A 17,036-nucleotide genomic window follows, 5' to 3' on the forward strand; every position below is an offset into this window, starting at 1 on the left:
TCCAGCATCTACAGTCTGCAACCGGTTTGCTTACATTTTGTGAGGTAATGCTCCCAGGGACAAACACTACCCTCGTGTGTGTGATACATCGATGGGACAGTCATGCTCTTTCATTCCTGCAGCATTCTGTCAGACAGTCTTTGACACTTCACTCACTCGTGCATCCAGGTATTCAAGCAACCCAGCGACCCATCACCACACATTATGTCTGGCCACACATCAACGCTGAGGTGTGCCATTGGGCCAAGCAATGTCTTCAATGCCGATGCTCCAAGATCCAATGTTATACTGTCGCACCACATGGGAGCTTTTCTACACCAGATAGGCGTTTCAACAGGGTCCATGTGGATATTGTTGGTCCCCTACCACCATCAAACCAGCACCGCTATTTGCTGACTTGTACTGACCGTTTCACCTGTTGGCTGGAGGCCACACCGATAGCTGACATCACTGCACCTACAATTACCAGGCCTTTTGTCCACACCTGGATCGCACTTTTTGGTGTTCCATCAACCATCACTATGGATTGTTGTCACCAATTTGAATCTGCTCTATTTCGCAAGCTGACTCGACACCTGTGTACCAACCGTGGTTAACCACCGCTTACCATCCAGCAGCGAAATGCATGGTGTAGCCTTTCCACCACCAACTCAAGTCTTCCCTGAAAGCACATGACAACTCCGTGCACTTAAAGGACGTCATGCCTATATGGTCTTTCTTGGTACGCGAGCTGCTCTGAAAGATGACTCTCTAGATGCTCCACTGCAGAGCTAGTGCATAGTGCAACACTTCTTCTCCCAGGAGAATTCTTCTCACCGTCTGATGACACCTTTCCCAACGCCAGCAACTATGCCAACCAACTTTGTACGGCAATGCAGGGCCTCCGGGCGACACCAACATGTACGATTTTATCACACTTTTTTGTTCCCCAGGAATTTTCTACATGCATCTACGTATTCAAACGGTTTGACCCTATCCATAAACCCTTGCAACAACCTTATGAAGGACCTTACAAAGTTCTACAGTGCTTCGAGAAGACCTTGATACTCGACATTAACAGTGGGCATGAGACTATCTCCATAGATTGCTTGAGGCCATATTTTCTTGATGCAACACCAAAGCTGACCCTCCCTCTGACCGGTGGGTCGACGCTTACTACAACAGTACCCTTACCATCTTATACGACTTGCTCTGGGTTCCATGTAATTCTCAGCAAGATATTTATGAGAGTCCATTTTGCTGTTGACCATTTGGCTTGGCTATGACTTATTTTTCTTACATGGACAGTCAACATCTCTTCTTTTCTTGTTCCTTTTGTTCGATTGAAGCACTAGGAGAGGGAGTACTGTAGCGGCATCATTTTTTTCTTTCATGTGGTAACATATAACTATGCTTGATCTCAGGTTTATCTCAGGTTTTTTTATGTACCGGGTGCAACAGGAAGTGACAAGTGGGGGTTTGGTTGGTAAAGTTGGAATAAAGGAATGACACGGATTCCGAATGCCTCGGACGTCTTTTCATTCCACGCTGAAACAGTAAGGATTCAGCCAAGGCCAGAATGAAACAAACAATCTCCCAAATGCAGGACAGACACGATATAACCATGATTCCACTGATTCTGATCATTTCTGCCAAAACTTTAAAGATGTGTTGCTTTTGCTAGTAGTACTCGGCAGCCAGTAGTACTCGGATGTTTAACATGAAAACTACTGCATTCAAGGTTGTTATGACTATAATTACCTCCGCCCACCGAAGGTGGACAGATGTTATGTTTTTCACTCCTCTCTGTCTGTTTGTTTGTTTGTGCACAGGATATCTCAAAAGGTTGTGGATGGATTCGGACGAAACCTGGGGGATTAGTTGGTTCGGTGAGAAGAACAAGCCGATTAAATTTTGGTTCAGGTCTGAATCTAGATCCGGGCCATCAGTCGGATACAAAACATAAACTGTTCAGCCTGGCTAAGATATGCACTGCACCGAGTGCCGTTCTAGTGAACACCTTGATTAATTGTATTCCAGCACAGATTTTAAAAATCAAAGAAGTGAATTCAATTGATATAGTTCGTCAAACATGTGGGAGATGGGGATAGGGGTGGGAGAGAGAGGGAAGGGATGGGAGAGGGAGGGAATGGGTGGGAGAGAGAGATAGAGAGGGGGTTAGGGGTGAGAGAGAGAGAGGGGGATAGGGGGGGAGAGAGATGTGGGGGAGAGAGGGGGATATGTGTGGGAGAGAGGGGGATAGGCATGGGAGAGAGAGGAATAGTGGTGGGAGAGAGAGGGATAGGGGTGAGAGACCATATAACCAAAGCTATAATGCTTGTGTTGATATAAAAAGAAAGAGATGAATCTGTGGGGAAGGGACAATTGTGGAATGTGACATTTTACCAGCAGCCATGCACTGCTGTCGAGATCACAGTCCCGCAGGTGCATATCTTTATAAAGACGAAAAAAGTTGTCTTCACATGTATTTTCCACCTCAATGTGTTTCAAGCAAAGTGCAAATTTTTTCTAAAATACATACAATGTGAAACCTGATGTCGTAAAAATTATGAATGAAGTGAGGGTTTTCTGGTTGCCATCGTTTGGCATAACTCCAATTTTGAAAGAGGGGAGGGTGTGTTTTGACGAGGAGGACTGCATTTGCCAAGTTGAGCACACTTTTGGCCTGGATTTGGCGGGAGTGAGGGACAGATGGGTCGGTGTTGGGTGGGAGGTTGTGTCCTTATGGGTTGCCATGATTAACTCTCTACCCAACCCCAGTGGTAACCTGAAACCTTCCCGGGGCCATTGTATCATATTCGCTGCAAACGATAAAGCCAGCACAAGGTCACATAAGGATGAGATGGGATGCCGGTTAAATGGAGTGAAATCTGCATGGATTCCTGAACTGTGTTGCCAAGGATAGCCTTAGTGTTTTCACAGCCTGGAACGTCAGGTGCACCAAACAACAAAAAAACTAGATAAACAAACCAATAAAACCCAGCGAGTGTTTTTTTTCCACTGAAATTGTCTCAACCGTTTCAACGTTTATCCCGAATATAGAATACCAGCTCCATGACATCCATGAGCTTTTCCTGAACGACCTGCCTCATGGGTCTGCCCTAATTGAGCAGAATTCAAATAAAATCGCTTTTCTGGTGCTATACCCACCATGACACAAAGATGCTTCATTGTTAGCTCGCCGTCCTTCGGTGGTGCCCTCAATGACTCGGTCGTAATTGTACCCTAAAGCCATGCCAAGTGTTGCGACCTTTTGAGCAGTTTGGAGCTGTGATTTTGTGGCCGTGGTATCTGTGATTTTGTGGCCGTGGTATCTGTGATTTTGTGGCCGTTTGTATGCATGACAAAGGCAAAACGTCATTGTTTCCGCCCATAGAATGGCAGATGATTTACTTGCCTCTTTAGTCTTGATTTTTTTTTTTAGGGCTTGTAATGGTGAGTGATTAACAAAATAAGTAAGAAATGGGATGAAATGTCAATAAACGTTTGCTGAATACACCAATGTATTTTTCACAAAGGTAGACCATTGGATTGGAACCCAGGTGGCCACAAAGAACAATATATTAAGTGAAATTGGATAAGGGGGCTTTCCTGTGCTTTCAAACCCCCTCACATATCCTTGTGTAAAATGACAGACAAGTAAAATAAGGAACATAGTGAATAAAGAGGAACCCCCTGTGATAACATCTGCAATGAGTAGTGGGCAAACAAATTATGAAAAACGTTCAAAATGTTGCAACTCAACCGCTCGGGTATGGAGAAACAAGGAATTGATAGGCAGTCTGCAGATGCGTTACTCCATGCTGATCTGGAAAATGATTCGATTTTAGTCTGATAAGTGGAACATGTGCTTCAATCCTGGAAAATCTCACCGTCTCATATTGTCCTTCGATCGTCAAACTAACCCACCTGTCTATTTTCATGGTCAGTCACTGGAAGAGATTCAGTCTTTTGAACTTCTCAACCTCACCAACCAGCCATAACCTCTCCTTGGCCAACCACATGGCAAAGCTGGCCTCCAAAACCAGCCAAAGACTGGGCATCCTCCATCAATCGAATTTTTTTCCTTGGAAGATCAGAGATACACAGTCTTCAAGGCCATTTTCCATAACTCAATGGAGTATTGCTCTATGCTATTGGGTGGTGCTCCAGCTAAATGTCTGTCTCTTCTGGATTCTGTGGAATCTAAAGCTCTCAAAATTATTCTAATCTCCTGCGATGAGGCTGAAGCACAAGGTCTGTTGCTTTCTCATTGAAGGCAGGTCGGTAGTCTGTTTTCTCTTATGTATTCTCCAATAATGTTCCCTCTGCTTTGTCAGTCCTCTGACCCTGTACAGCAACTCCAGGAGACATGCATTCGTCCAGTAACTCCTTTTCAGTTAAGCTTCCAAAATCCAAGCTGACTGCACATTTCAACTCTGTTGTTGCTCGCTTCTCCCGTCTATAAAACTGCATTTTAGAGGCCGTTCTTTTCCACTCTTTTCTCCCCCATCCTGACCCATATTCCTTATTACCATGCAGCAATGGCTGTAATAGGACACAATTTGTCTTGTACTTACTATACACAGTTAGGGGGCCTTTAATGATAAATTCCAATTGGAAGTTCAGCAGAAATAGACGATTTTAAGCATTATGCTGTACTGCTGAGCTCCAATAAGGGTGAAACAGCTGCAGCTATGCTGTGCTATTTTCTCAGCTTGTGGCATTTTGAACCATTGCCCATCATGCTTGATTCACATTGCAAGATGCTCCCAATGGGTTGGAGTAAGGAACAATGTGGTGACATCATGGTGTTTTGTTGCATGTTGGAGAATGGATTATCATAAACATATATATATATATATATATATATATATATATATATATATATATATATATATATATATATATATATATATTTGTTGCGGGCCGGGGGTCGGTCACGAGAACGACCACTAGGTGGGGGAGGTTACGTCGAATCCACCAGACTCCCCGGAATTGTAGGCCGTCGCTCTCGGATAACTCTGTGAGCCGGCGGGTCGCTGAACCGACCGTGGGCGCCAATATCTCAACCGCGTAGCGTAGGGTCTTTTTGTCTCGAACCAATTTACCTTATTAATTACGCAATTTCGACTAGCGGTGAACTACGCCCTCGGCACGTCTTGCTCGAACTGGGTCACCCTTCCGACTGCGGTAGAGTTCCAACTACCGACTGCCAACTCCAGTTCGGGTGCAGCCGAGCGGAAACTGTCAAGCCGTGACGGCTGGAATGAACGGATTATCGGGGATGAAACCCCGCTTGTACTCAAACGCGGACTATGCTAGACCAATGTAAGAAGGGACAGAAACGGACTGGGAACATTTCTAATACATTTATTAACAGTAAAATAAAAACCAATGTCACTCGCAGGGTGACCCGTATCTTGCCAAAAGGTGACCACGTGTGACTTCTTTAAGGTCACACTGAGGTGAACAGAGCTGCTATCCACCAGGAGCGACTCCTTGAGGAATATCTGCCTACGAGAGATTCCGATGAGAATCGTTCTATAGAGTAACCATGAAAAATATGTTTGCCTCATAACGTCACCAAATGACGTCATAATGTCTCAAGCTTGACATATCTAGAAAGCACTCATCGAGGTGTTCAATTTGAGGTGTGACACGATATGGTTCCTAAAACTTGAAAATTTGACCTTGGGGTCAAATATGTTTGACCTCAGGCGCTAACCATGAAGGTCAAGGCCAATCGCCACCAAAAACTAATCAACTGAGCGCCAGACCATATACTACATTCCCATAAAGTTTGGAGACGATTCGATTAAAATTACTCAAAAAATAAGGGTTTAGTCGACTCCCCTGATTTGCGACAGTGACCTTGACCTTTGACCTTGACCTTCAAAATTTTATGCGCTGAAAGGGACCTCTCGAGGCCTCTGTTATGCGAAGTTACAAAAATTTCCAATGATAACTGTGCTCTGCAGAGTGATTTATACGTGATTACAGACAAAAAAAAAAAAAAACATATGAAGGTCAAGGCCAATCGCCACCAAAAATTAATCAGCTGAGCGCCAGACCATGAACTATATTCCCATGAAGTTTGAAGACGATCCGATCAAAATTACTCAAAATAAGGGTTTCGTCGACGCCCCTGATTTGTGACAGTGACCTTGACCTTTGACCTTGACCTTCAAAAATTTGTGCACTGAAAGGGACCTCTATAGGCCTCTGATATGCGAAGTTACAAAAATTTCCAATGATAACTGTGCTCTGCAGAATTTTTTATACGTGATTACAGACAAACAACAACAACAAAAAAAAACATACAAGCTGACTAACATATCTTGTAAAACTTCGTTTTGGCAAGATAATAAAGACAAAGGCAAGACTTGATGCGAATATGCAAGCAGGGAAATATTTACAATAAGCAAAAACACTTAAACAATTCTACTTACAGACGGGCCCACACGCAGACACACACACACAAAAAGAAAAGAAACCCCAGAGGCTTTATTTGACCCTCGCAGCCGTGAAGAGAGACAAATTGGGGGTCAGAGTTCATGGGTACCTGGTCGTTGAAGGAAAAGGAGTACTCTGTAATATGGCACCTGCCAACAGGTCGTCGGTTTGGTCCCAGTTGCATGTGTGGGACTCGTGGCTCATGGCGGCGCTCGCGTGGCGAACAGTCGGGGTCAAAGCAGCCCAGAACTACCCGCAACAGCCACCGTGAAACAGGACCGACCACCTTCAGCCTCCGCGAACAAACTCGGCCGGACCCAGCCACCGTGAAAAACTCCTCACTCAGAGAGTCTCGGAGATATATCTCCTCCTACCACGGGGAGGGGCTCTTAGCGAAAAACGCCTCGACGTCGGCCCCTCATTGGACAGGGTCCTACGGCCCACCTTTCTGGGGCGGGGCCTTGGCCCCTGCCGGGAAACCCCAACCGCTCTTTCCACGCGGGGTCAAACTTGATGAGTAACAGTATAACGCTGCAATGGTACGTTGGTGGTGCAGGCGGTTGGCGGTGGATCGTGATGGGCCGAGGGGTCATGTAAATGGCTTGTTGGTTGTTAGATGTAAAGATTTAATAACCTAACTAAAAGAAGTCGCAACAGACGTTTTTGATTCTCCCACTAGACAAAAGGAAAGGGATCTGACTGCACATGTACTTAATGGGATAACTGACTTTTGGGACCTGTATGTTGAATGCAAATGGTTTCCAGATCCGTAACAATCTCTATTATAATACCAAACTTGCACACTAAGAACTCGGCTCGCTGTCACACGATCCCTATGAAATTGCTGTGGCACTTAGCGGACATGCCGACAATGTTTGGGAAGTCTTGGCGTTCCATAGTACAACTTGCATTTTGCACAATGCATATTTTTGTCATTCCCCGTGTACGGTCTGTCGTCTGCTACCAGCTATGTTGTTGAGCAGCCAATCAGTATACCCAGCTGGACACGGTCACAAGAGGCTATAAAATCTGTGCCGTGAGAGCTGTGCAGAGTAAGTGAGTCAAAGGAGTTGGTGAGTCGAACGAGTGAGTGGTGGAGCGAGTCGGTGGATTGACACCAATCAAAGAGGAAATGTCAGCACTGCGAGGGAAACATGGACCGGAGCCAGTTGCGGACTTCCTTCCAGCTCTGTGTCCTCAGAATGGAGTGATGGCATCCAGGCAAGCCAGACTAGGAGATGGGATAATTATGAGTAGGAGGAGCACAGAGCAATCCACAAAGAGCTGAAGAGATAACAGAACCAGAGCAGAGGGAAAAATAAAACGGAAGAGATCGCGCCAGTAGACCTAATCAGAAATGAAGAGATATCCAGGAGATTCGAGAAAGTGCCAGAAGAACAAATAAAGGGTGTAGAAGAGGTGGCGCCAGCATTTGTTGGTGGCAGTAAGGTGTGAGGTGTGCAAGGCCACAAATCTGTTGGACTCTGTGCCTGGAGAGCTGGAAGAGGGGCACGATCGCCAGAGTAGCCGGTGATTGCCACAATGGGCGGCTCTCCACAGAGTTGGTGGGTCCGGCTCAGGTTGTGCTGAGCAACAAGCCGTGATTGCCATATGATGGAGTACGCAGGCACCTGAAGTGTAGCTCGGGGTAAGAGATCTTGCTCCCTCTGTGTCCTCTTTTTATCCCACCTGTGGAACCAACTTTCACACTCTCTTCAATCTCATTCTTCCCTCCAGGTCTTCAAGACAGCTGTTCAACACCATCTTAAATCATTCCCCATCCAAAACCATGATCTTTTCTCCACCCATTAAGTCACCTCCCACCCCTGCCAAAATTTTGCTTCTGTATCCATATTGTCCACCCTTGGTGTTCTCCTCTACCCCTAATCATCAACTGCATTCCTTGTTTGTCCGTCTGTCTATTTTATCCCTCTGCCCTGCTGTTGGCATTTTCCCCCTTCTCCTGTGTTTCCCCCTTCTCCCTTTTTTTATGTTGTGTCCTGATCCATTCTGTGTTCCAGTTCTTCCATGAGCCTTAATGATGTATGCAAAAAAAAAAAAAAGGTCTGGATAGGGATTTTTCCTGGGAGGGTGTGTCTGTGTGCCTGAGGAGGTGTGGTGTGTGGGGTGAAGCCCACACACGAGCTGCTTGTGCCTGTGACTCTCCTTCAATCGCTGACAACACTCGCTTTCAGCAAAGACAGTCGCTTATTCAAGCAAAAAACACAACAGCAGTCTACAATGTCATCACGAATAGAGAGGATATCAACTCAGGAATAAAATGGTTAAAGTTATCCACCGGAAAAGATCACAAAGCGCTGACGTTTTGATCACATTTGAAAGAGCTGATCACAAAGAGCTGACCAACGACCTTCCCTCCATGTTGACGATTCACGGTTGCCTGTTGCTGCTGCAAATTGGATGATTGCTTGGAACTGATGGCCAGATGCTATCGAGGTCTGTGCGGCCTTTGCACCTCTACTTGGTAAAATAAATTGATGGCCCGTACGGGGATCGAAGCTGCGACCTTGGCGTTATTAGCACCGCGCTCTAACCAACTGAGCTAACTGGCCGCTCACAAGAGATACCACCTTCAATGCCACTCTTAAAAAAAAAATACCAAACTCTTTCATGCGTCCTGCAACAACGATTCTGCGATCAGACGTGATCACGCTTTCAAGGTATGGATTGTATATGGACTGGTCGTGTCCAAGGGACATTTAGGTCTGGGGTCATCTTCGATCGATTCTGCTTCGTCCATCCTGTCACTGTGGTTACCATGAGGAGCATCCTTCCACAACACAACAACCATGCGTCCTGGGATTTGGATTGTCAGTGCATCCTCCCTTGTATAAAATGAGATGACCAAGCATTGCTCAAGCTTTGAAAAGTCTGTACTTCAATGAGTGAAAAGAACAGAACAGCATTTGTCATCCACAGATAGTCACACTGTATCTATATGTAATTGTGCTGCTCTGCTTAAAGAAGGCAACCTGATGGCCAGTATTGCAATGGGATGTTTACCATTGCCTTCCCAGCTTTGGTTAGGATGGGAATTTGTAATTTGATCAGGATGCTGGCGATAGATCGCCCACTCTTCACGAAGGACAGCATGAGATATTTAACTTCCACTTACTAATACCGGCAGACGGGATGCCTCGTTTGATGTCCATCCCAGGGGCAGCACACATGTCGATGAATCACCCTGCCTGTGAAACACTTGGATGATAGTTTGTAGCTGTGTCGGGATTGTAACCCAGGCTAGACAGCTCAGAGGCGAGCGTGCGTACCTCTAGGGCTCTCAGCGATAATTTTGTTCTGGAGGACATTACCTGCACTGCATGACTGCACATGTCTTAACTTTTGGGCATGACGACACCATGCTCTGAAACAGTGAAGTTCAATGACCATTTCATTTCCCAAGAACGATTCCGTCGTGTGGATGAAAACCAAAACCCAACTAAGAAAGGCACTCGGTGGAGCACTTACCTCCGTCAGGCTGAACAGTTTACGTTTTGTATCCCACCGATAGATCTGATCTGGATCTGGACCTGAACCAAAATCAAATGGGCTTGTTCTTGTTACCTACCCAACTCCTGCACCAAGTTTTGTCCGAATCCGGACACAACTTTTTGAGATATCGTGCTACATATCTTTTTTGGCTCCATCTCTAAATAATGAAGAATCACTTATGAAATAGGCCTGGTGTTGGCTCAATGGTGCAGGTGGCTGATTGGAGATGTTAGAGTCCTGAGGTTAAGCCCTTGTGTCGTTAAATTAACATCAGGTGGGTTGACTCAGCCTGTCATCCTTCAGAGGTTGGCAAAATGAGTACCGCCTTACTAGTAACAGGTGGGATTGCATCAGTGGCACAGCTGTGTCCCCAGAAAAAAAACAATTGTGCAACCAGCAGCCACTGGCTGCATACAAATAAATAACTTTTTAAAATTCCAGTACCTGGATTTGGATCTTCACCAAAAACTAATAATTTTGTCCTCGTCTCACTCCCAACATGTCCACCAAGTCCACAACTCTTTGAGATATCCTGTTCACAGACAGGAGTAAAAGCATAACCTCCGTCCACCTTCGGTGGTGGTGATGGTGGTAATCATTTCACAACTGAATAACAAAGGGCTGTGGCAAAGTTTCCTATCTATAACAAAACGACCAAGAAACAGAAAAACTTCAAACGAACTACTCAAGAAACTTCATCATCATCGAATCGACATCAATACAGTCTCGGGTTGTGATACCGAAGCAGTTTCTAGATATGGAAATAATACACTGGATATTGTGTGTCATTGTCTTCCCAGTGGTAGTTGGAGCAATAACTTGGAATACCAGCAGGCACCAGTGATATAATTCACCAACTCTTCATCAAAAGACACCACGAGATCCTTAGCATCCACCAGCTCAAGCTAACAGATGGGTCCTTGTGCAGCAATTTTGAAAACTTTCATCTTTCCAAGGGAAGGCGTACTCGTTGATGCAACACCCTGCCTGCAAAACACCAATGAACAGTTTTATCGGAAGGCCAGGAATCGAACTTCGACCAGAGAATACAGAGGCATCATCATGTCACGTCGACAAACCTGAGATCGTTTGAGTTGATACTTGAGGCTTGTAAACAAATTGGAGTGAGACCTTTGTGTGTTGGTCACGGTGTTTCTCATTCTTTGTTATCACAATAACTCAAAAGTATCGAGTGATGGACAGTTGAATTTATACATCGACAGACATAAACCTACAAACCAATTTTGGAAACAATCTGAAGTGTCACAACCAACAAAGTAAGCGTCACAAAATGGCTGCCTCTGTGTACTGAAGTACGTTTGTAATGGAAAGCAAGACAAATCTGAAATTTCGAAAACTTTTTCATTTGGACATTCCTTTACAATGGTCTAATTGGTCTTTCTTCCCATCATCTTTCTCCATCCCTTTACCCCCTTTCTGGCATTCCACCCACACCTCCCACTGCTCCATTTGGAATGATTTTATCTGCAGAGGTTCCTGTGAGGGAAAGCTGTTACTTTGTCATCCCACGATGCTTGAATCATGCCGAATGAATGACAGGCAATCGCTATTGTGGGGCTATTCTTTTTATGTTTTAGGAGACGTGGGCTCCATGCAACGTGACACTGGGAAACAGGGCGAGTACATGCAGGCCGACAATGAACAAAGCGCATCATTTTCCATTCATTGCTGCACGTACAAACCATCACCAGGGAATCGCTGTCACCGTATGTGGACCCCAACACAACTGTATCACTTTGTCATCACCTGTAGACGGCAACACTATACTATATTGCTTGGTTACCACTTGTGGACACCATCACTACTGTATCACTATATGAGTGCAAATGCAATACAAATGGATGTTTGAAAGACCATTCAGATAAATATTTTTTGTGACAGCACACATACAGTAATATGTTCTCATATTGCGGGTTTAATGTGATACAGTCTGTAGGGGAATTGGGTCAATAGAGTTCAATGATGCCCGAGCCAATTTGGGGGTGTTTGCAACTTGATGTGTTTTGGCATGCTTGGGCCACTGCATTGAAAAAAAAGGTTCATTTCAGATAAACGATATCCAGCTGGCATGAGAGGAGAGGCACTGGATGGAGTTGGCATGAGAGAAGGCCACCAGGTGGAGTTGGCATGAGGGGACCAAGAGCCTCCTGATAGACGGTGCGAGAGGAGAGCCACCAGATAGAGTTGGTGTGAGAGAACCAAGAGCCTCCTGATAGACTTGGTGCGAGAGGAGAGCCTCCAGATAGACTTGGTGTGAGAGGAGAGCCTCCAGATAGAGTTGGTGTGAGACAAGAGCCACCAGATAGAGTTGATGCTAGGGGAGAGCCACCAGATGGATTTTGCATGAGGGGAGAGCCAACAGATGGATTTGGCACAAGGGAAGACCCAACAGATGGAATTGGCATCAACTGGAGCCGATGTGCATATGCAGTCCAGTCCGGAAAGTGGCACAAATCGTTGGCAGTGGACTCCGGTCAATCCACATCCCAGCCCAGTAGCACCATTGAGAGTCTTGGCGTGGCTGACAGGCCCCGTGGAAAGACATTCCAAGATCGATTGAGCTCAAGCACATCATGCACGAGTTCTCCCAAGCTTAGGGGCACGAGGCAGTGCCATTTTCTTTCTGCTATAGGGTTTTTACCCTGTGCACGAAGCAAAAAGTGGAGTTAAGCAATTGTTTCACTTTCTGTTGACAAAATGGGCCATCGCTCTGCCTACAGAGTTCAGTCTATCATCGAGGAACAACTTAATTTCAATTGAATTATATATTTTGAACACTGTCGAGCAGTGTTTCTCAACCGGGGTTCCCCGGAACCCTAGGGTTCCGCAAGAGGTCGCTAGGGGTTCCGCGGGAAACTAATAAATAGGCTGATGTATTTTTGAGTAGTTTTTGCTTGATTTAATATTCGTAATTTTACTCTACACGTACAGCATATTGTTGGAAACTCCTTGGTTATTATAATAGAGGCTTCAACCTCTTATATTATTTACAATTATAACAACCATAGGGAATGTATTTAACGATGTCTATATGGCGCCAGTGTGAAACCGCCCTCACTGGTTTGTGGACGTCCTGTACGCGGCGGATTCGTGTATCATTGAGTGACTGACTCAAGTATGGGACGCATGCACGGTGTCCATCTATCTTCTCTGTGCTTCCTCGCGCGAAGTCTCTCTCTCTCTCTCTCTCAAGGTTAGTTCTTCTGTTTACCTTTATTGCTTCAGCTTTATTTGTTTAAGTTTTGTTGATCAAGTCACATGAGGTGTGTTTTTTTAATTGTCAAACAGACCCGGGGTTGACAAACACTTTCAAAAATGACGTTTTCAAACAAATAAAATTTTTGTTTTTTGTGAATTAAAACCTCGGTGTGGGGTCTCATAAACGAGCAGTATGTTTTTTTTTTCCATTGCCAATAAGTTTGAGAAAAAGGGGGTCATTTTTTTCCTTAAATCAGGTGTCCGAAAAAATATATATTATATTTACCACGTGAACTACGATAAAAATATAAAAGAGCTAGATATTAATAATGGTATATAATAATTTTTATGCAGGGGTTCCCTGAGACATGAAAACTATTTCAAGGGTTCCACAAGGGTGAAAAGGTTGAGAAACGCTGCTGTAGAGCATGACCCACTGATAAATTTTATATTTTGAACATGAATCGGAACATGAACCTGCATTTTAGCAGACTTTGGCTCTGAAATTGGCAAAATGTACAAAATCTCATCTCAATCGTGCATGTGCAGAGGCTCACCAAGGTAAAATTTTTTTTTACTCTGTCTACCTATCTGACAGTCAAACAAAATTGAAAATCATTCCAAACAGGAAACTTACTATTTAAGGGACGTTATGAAGGACACAAACAACAAGCATGAAGAACTAATTAAACGTGTTAAATAAGATTGTGTAATGGATGGTGGTGCATCAATGGCTATGAACTTCTGAAAAAGTTGTTTTTTTCCACAGCTTTTAAAACCTTTATTATATTTAAATTGAATTATATCCTTGAATACTGTAGAACACTTTCATAAACCTTCCATTTCGCAGTACTTGGAAAAAATATTTAGGCTGTATCATGCCCTGAGGGCAGAGTAACTGTGAGATTCAGCATTCAGACAAATATGGTGGTGCCCAGTGCTGTTTGCATAGTGCAAAATGTTATACAACAGTTGAAAAGACCATGTCCGTGTCCTTTTTATTATATTATTAAAGTATATTGATGACTTCCGTCCTCTGTGTGTTTGTTACTTACGAAATCGAAAGATTTCGTAAGTATATTGATGACTTCCGTTTCTGTTTGTTACTTACGAAATCTAAAGATTTCGTAAGTATATTGATGCCTTCCGTTTCTGTTTGTTTGTTTGTTTGCTTGTTTGTTTGTTTGTAGGCACGATAACTCGAGAACGGAAGAAGCTACCAATGTCAAATTACACCACGTGATTCAGGAGGGTGATGGCTAGTGCTGATTAGATTTTGGTCAAAATCGGTCAAAGGTCAAGGTCACGGTGAGGTCAAATATTCGATTTTTGATGGTTTGGTGCAGATAACTCGAACGGAAGAAGCTACCAATGTCAAATTACACCAAGTGATTCAGGAGGGTGATGGCTAGTGCTGATTAGATTTTGGTCAAAATCGGTCAAAGGTCAAGGTCACAGTGAGGTCAAACATCCAAAACATTCGATTTTTTTTTATGGTTTTGTACAGAATCATCCTAGAAACTTCTGGTTTGCGTCGCTACCTTCTCTCAAGACAGCTTTTATTAGACAAGGTCAGAGGTCAAGTTGACGATTTCGTAAGTACCAGTCTATGACTGCTTGTTTGTTTGTTTGTTTGTTATCTTGCCAAAACGAAGTTTTTTTCAAGATATGTTAGTCAGCTTGTATGTTTTTTAAAAAATTTTTTTTTTTTTTTTTGTTTGTTTGTTTGTCTGTAATCACGTATAAAAAATTCTGCAGAGCACAGTTATCATTGGAAATTTTTGTAACTTCGCATATCAGAGGCCTATAGAGGTCCCTTTCAGTGCACAAAATTTTGAAGGTTAAGGTCAAAGGTCAAGGTAACTTTGGCGCAAATCAGGGGAGTCGACGAAACCCTTATTTTTTGAGTAATTTTGATCGGATCGTCTTCAAACTTCATGGGAATATAGTTCATGGTCTGGAGCTCAGCTGATTAATTTTTGGTGGCGATTGGCCTTGACTTTCATGGTTAGCGCCTCAGGTCAAACATATTTGACCCCAAGGTCAAATTTTCAAGTTTTAGGAACCATATCGTGTAGTACCTCAAATTGAACACCTCGATGAGTGCTTTCTAGATATGTCAAGCTTGAGACATTATGATGTCATTTGTTGACATTATGAGGCAAAAGCATATTTTTGATGGTTACTCTGTAGAACGATTCTCATCGGAATCTCTCGTAGGCAGATATTCCTCAAGGAGTCGCTCCTGGTGGATAGCAGCTCTGTTCACCTCAGTGTGACCTTAAAGAAGTCACACGTGGTCACCTTTTGGCAAGATACGGGTCACCCTGCGGGTGACATTGGTTTATTTGTTTGTTTGTAGGCACGATAACTCGAGAACGGAAGAAGCTACCAATGTCAAATTAAACCACGTGATTCAGGAGGGTGATGGCTAGTGCTGATTAGATTTTGATCAAAATCGGTCAAAGGTCAAGGCCACAATGAGGTCAAATATTCGATTTTTGATGGTTTGATACAGATAACTCGAGAACGGAAGAAGCTACCAATGTCAAATTACACCAAGTGATTCAGGAGGGTGATGGCTAGTGCTGATTAGATTTTGGTCAAAATCGGTCAAAGGTCAAGGTCACAGTGAGGTCAAACATCCAAAACATTCGATTTTTGATGATTTGGTGCAGAATCATCGTAGAAACTTCTGGTTTGCGTCGCTACCTTCTCTCGAGACAGCTTTTATTAAACAAGGTCAGAGGTCAAGTTGACGATTTCGTAAGTACCAGTCTATGACTGCTTGTTTGTTTGTGTGTTTGTTTGTAGGCACGATAACTCGAACGGAAGAAGCTACCAATGTCAAATTACACCACGTGATTCAGGAGGGTGATGGCTAGCGCTGCTTAGATTTTGTTCAAAATCGGTCAAAGGTCAAAGTCACAGTGAGGTCAAACATAATTCCGTAAATTCATGTGGAGAAATGGAATATTTTTGCTTTGGTCGACGTTACGAGTTTGTTTTAACTTCGATTTGAACTTTGTCTTTGGTTTTTGCAATTGCTTAGGACGCTTAAAACTAGGTTGTCGAAATTCTGGTAAAAATCGGATGTTTTGGAGACGTTTTAAGATTGTATAAAAAATATTTCACTCGCCGCGTCACAGCTCGTCATGTGGTGCAGTGCGCTCGAGCAGAGGCGTCGTTGATCACGTAAAGGTTTTCCGTGTGCGCGCTGACAGTGTTTTCGATAAAGATGGTGTTTAAAAGTCATTTTTATTCCAATAAAGGTTATCGTCGCATGCCTGACTCGCTAAGTCGTCGGATTATGTAAAGATTGTTGGTGGATGGCCAAATATTGCGGTTTTGTGACTTTGATAAAATAATATTAAATAATTGCGTGGAGAAATGGAGATTTTTTCTTCGGTCGACCTTAAGATTTTTGATGGTTTGGTACAGAATCATCCTAGAAACTTCTGGTTTGTGTCGCTACCTTCTCTCGAGACAGCTTTTATTAGACAAGGTCAGAGGTCACGTTGACGATTTCGTAAGTACCAGTCTATGACTGCTTTAAAAAAAAAATTTAGAACACTGGTTCTCAAGACCACATGGAGTAAGGTGTTCTATGATCTCTCTAGTTAGAATTGTTATTATACTGAACAAAAATATAAACGCACCAAGCGATTGTTACTATTTTACCTCGAACTCATTAATACTAAATCTTCACAATTAAATTTCAAAGAGTTCCTTGAGAATGCTGGCGACAGTCTTTGCGCTACAACAGCCGACACAACCGAGGTGTCACTGTCAGAGTTCACACAGTCAGTAGCGGGTGTTGGCCTCCCTCAAGCTTGGCCTCCCTCAAGCGGTTACGCACCGTCTGGGCT

The 17,036-nt window shown here is 43.8% G+C and overlaps 1 long non-coding RNA gene and 1 other non-coding gene across 2 annotated transcripts in view; both read right to left on the reverse strand.

Moving 5' to 3' along the window:
- LOC147016828 (uncharacterized) overlaps window positions 1-17,036 on the reverse strand; it is a 53,211-nt gene continuing 36,175 nt past the window's right edge. The window contains exon 3 of the long non-coding RNA XR_015049202.1: window positions 1-10,935. This is a non-coding gene — a long non-coding RNA (uncharacterized LOC147016828). The remainder of the gene's footprint in view (window positions 10,936-17,036) is intronic.
- TRNAI-AAU (transfer RNA isoleucine (anticodon AAU)) lies at window positions 8,935-9,008 on the reverse strand. The gene has a single exon. It is a non-coding gene; the product is annotated as a tRNA-Ile (tRNA).

The sequence above is a fragment of the Eptatretus burgeri genome, chromosome 11 (genome assembly GCF_056783735.1).
Source record: "Eptatretus burgeri isolate ZD-2024b chromosome 11, Ebu_testis_v1, whole genome shotgun sequence".
NCBI lineage: Eukaryota > Metazoa > Chordata > Myxini > Myxiniformes > Myxinidae > Eptatretus > Eptatretus burgeri.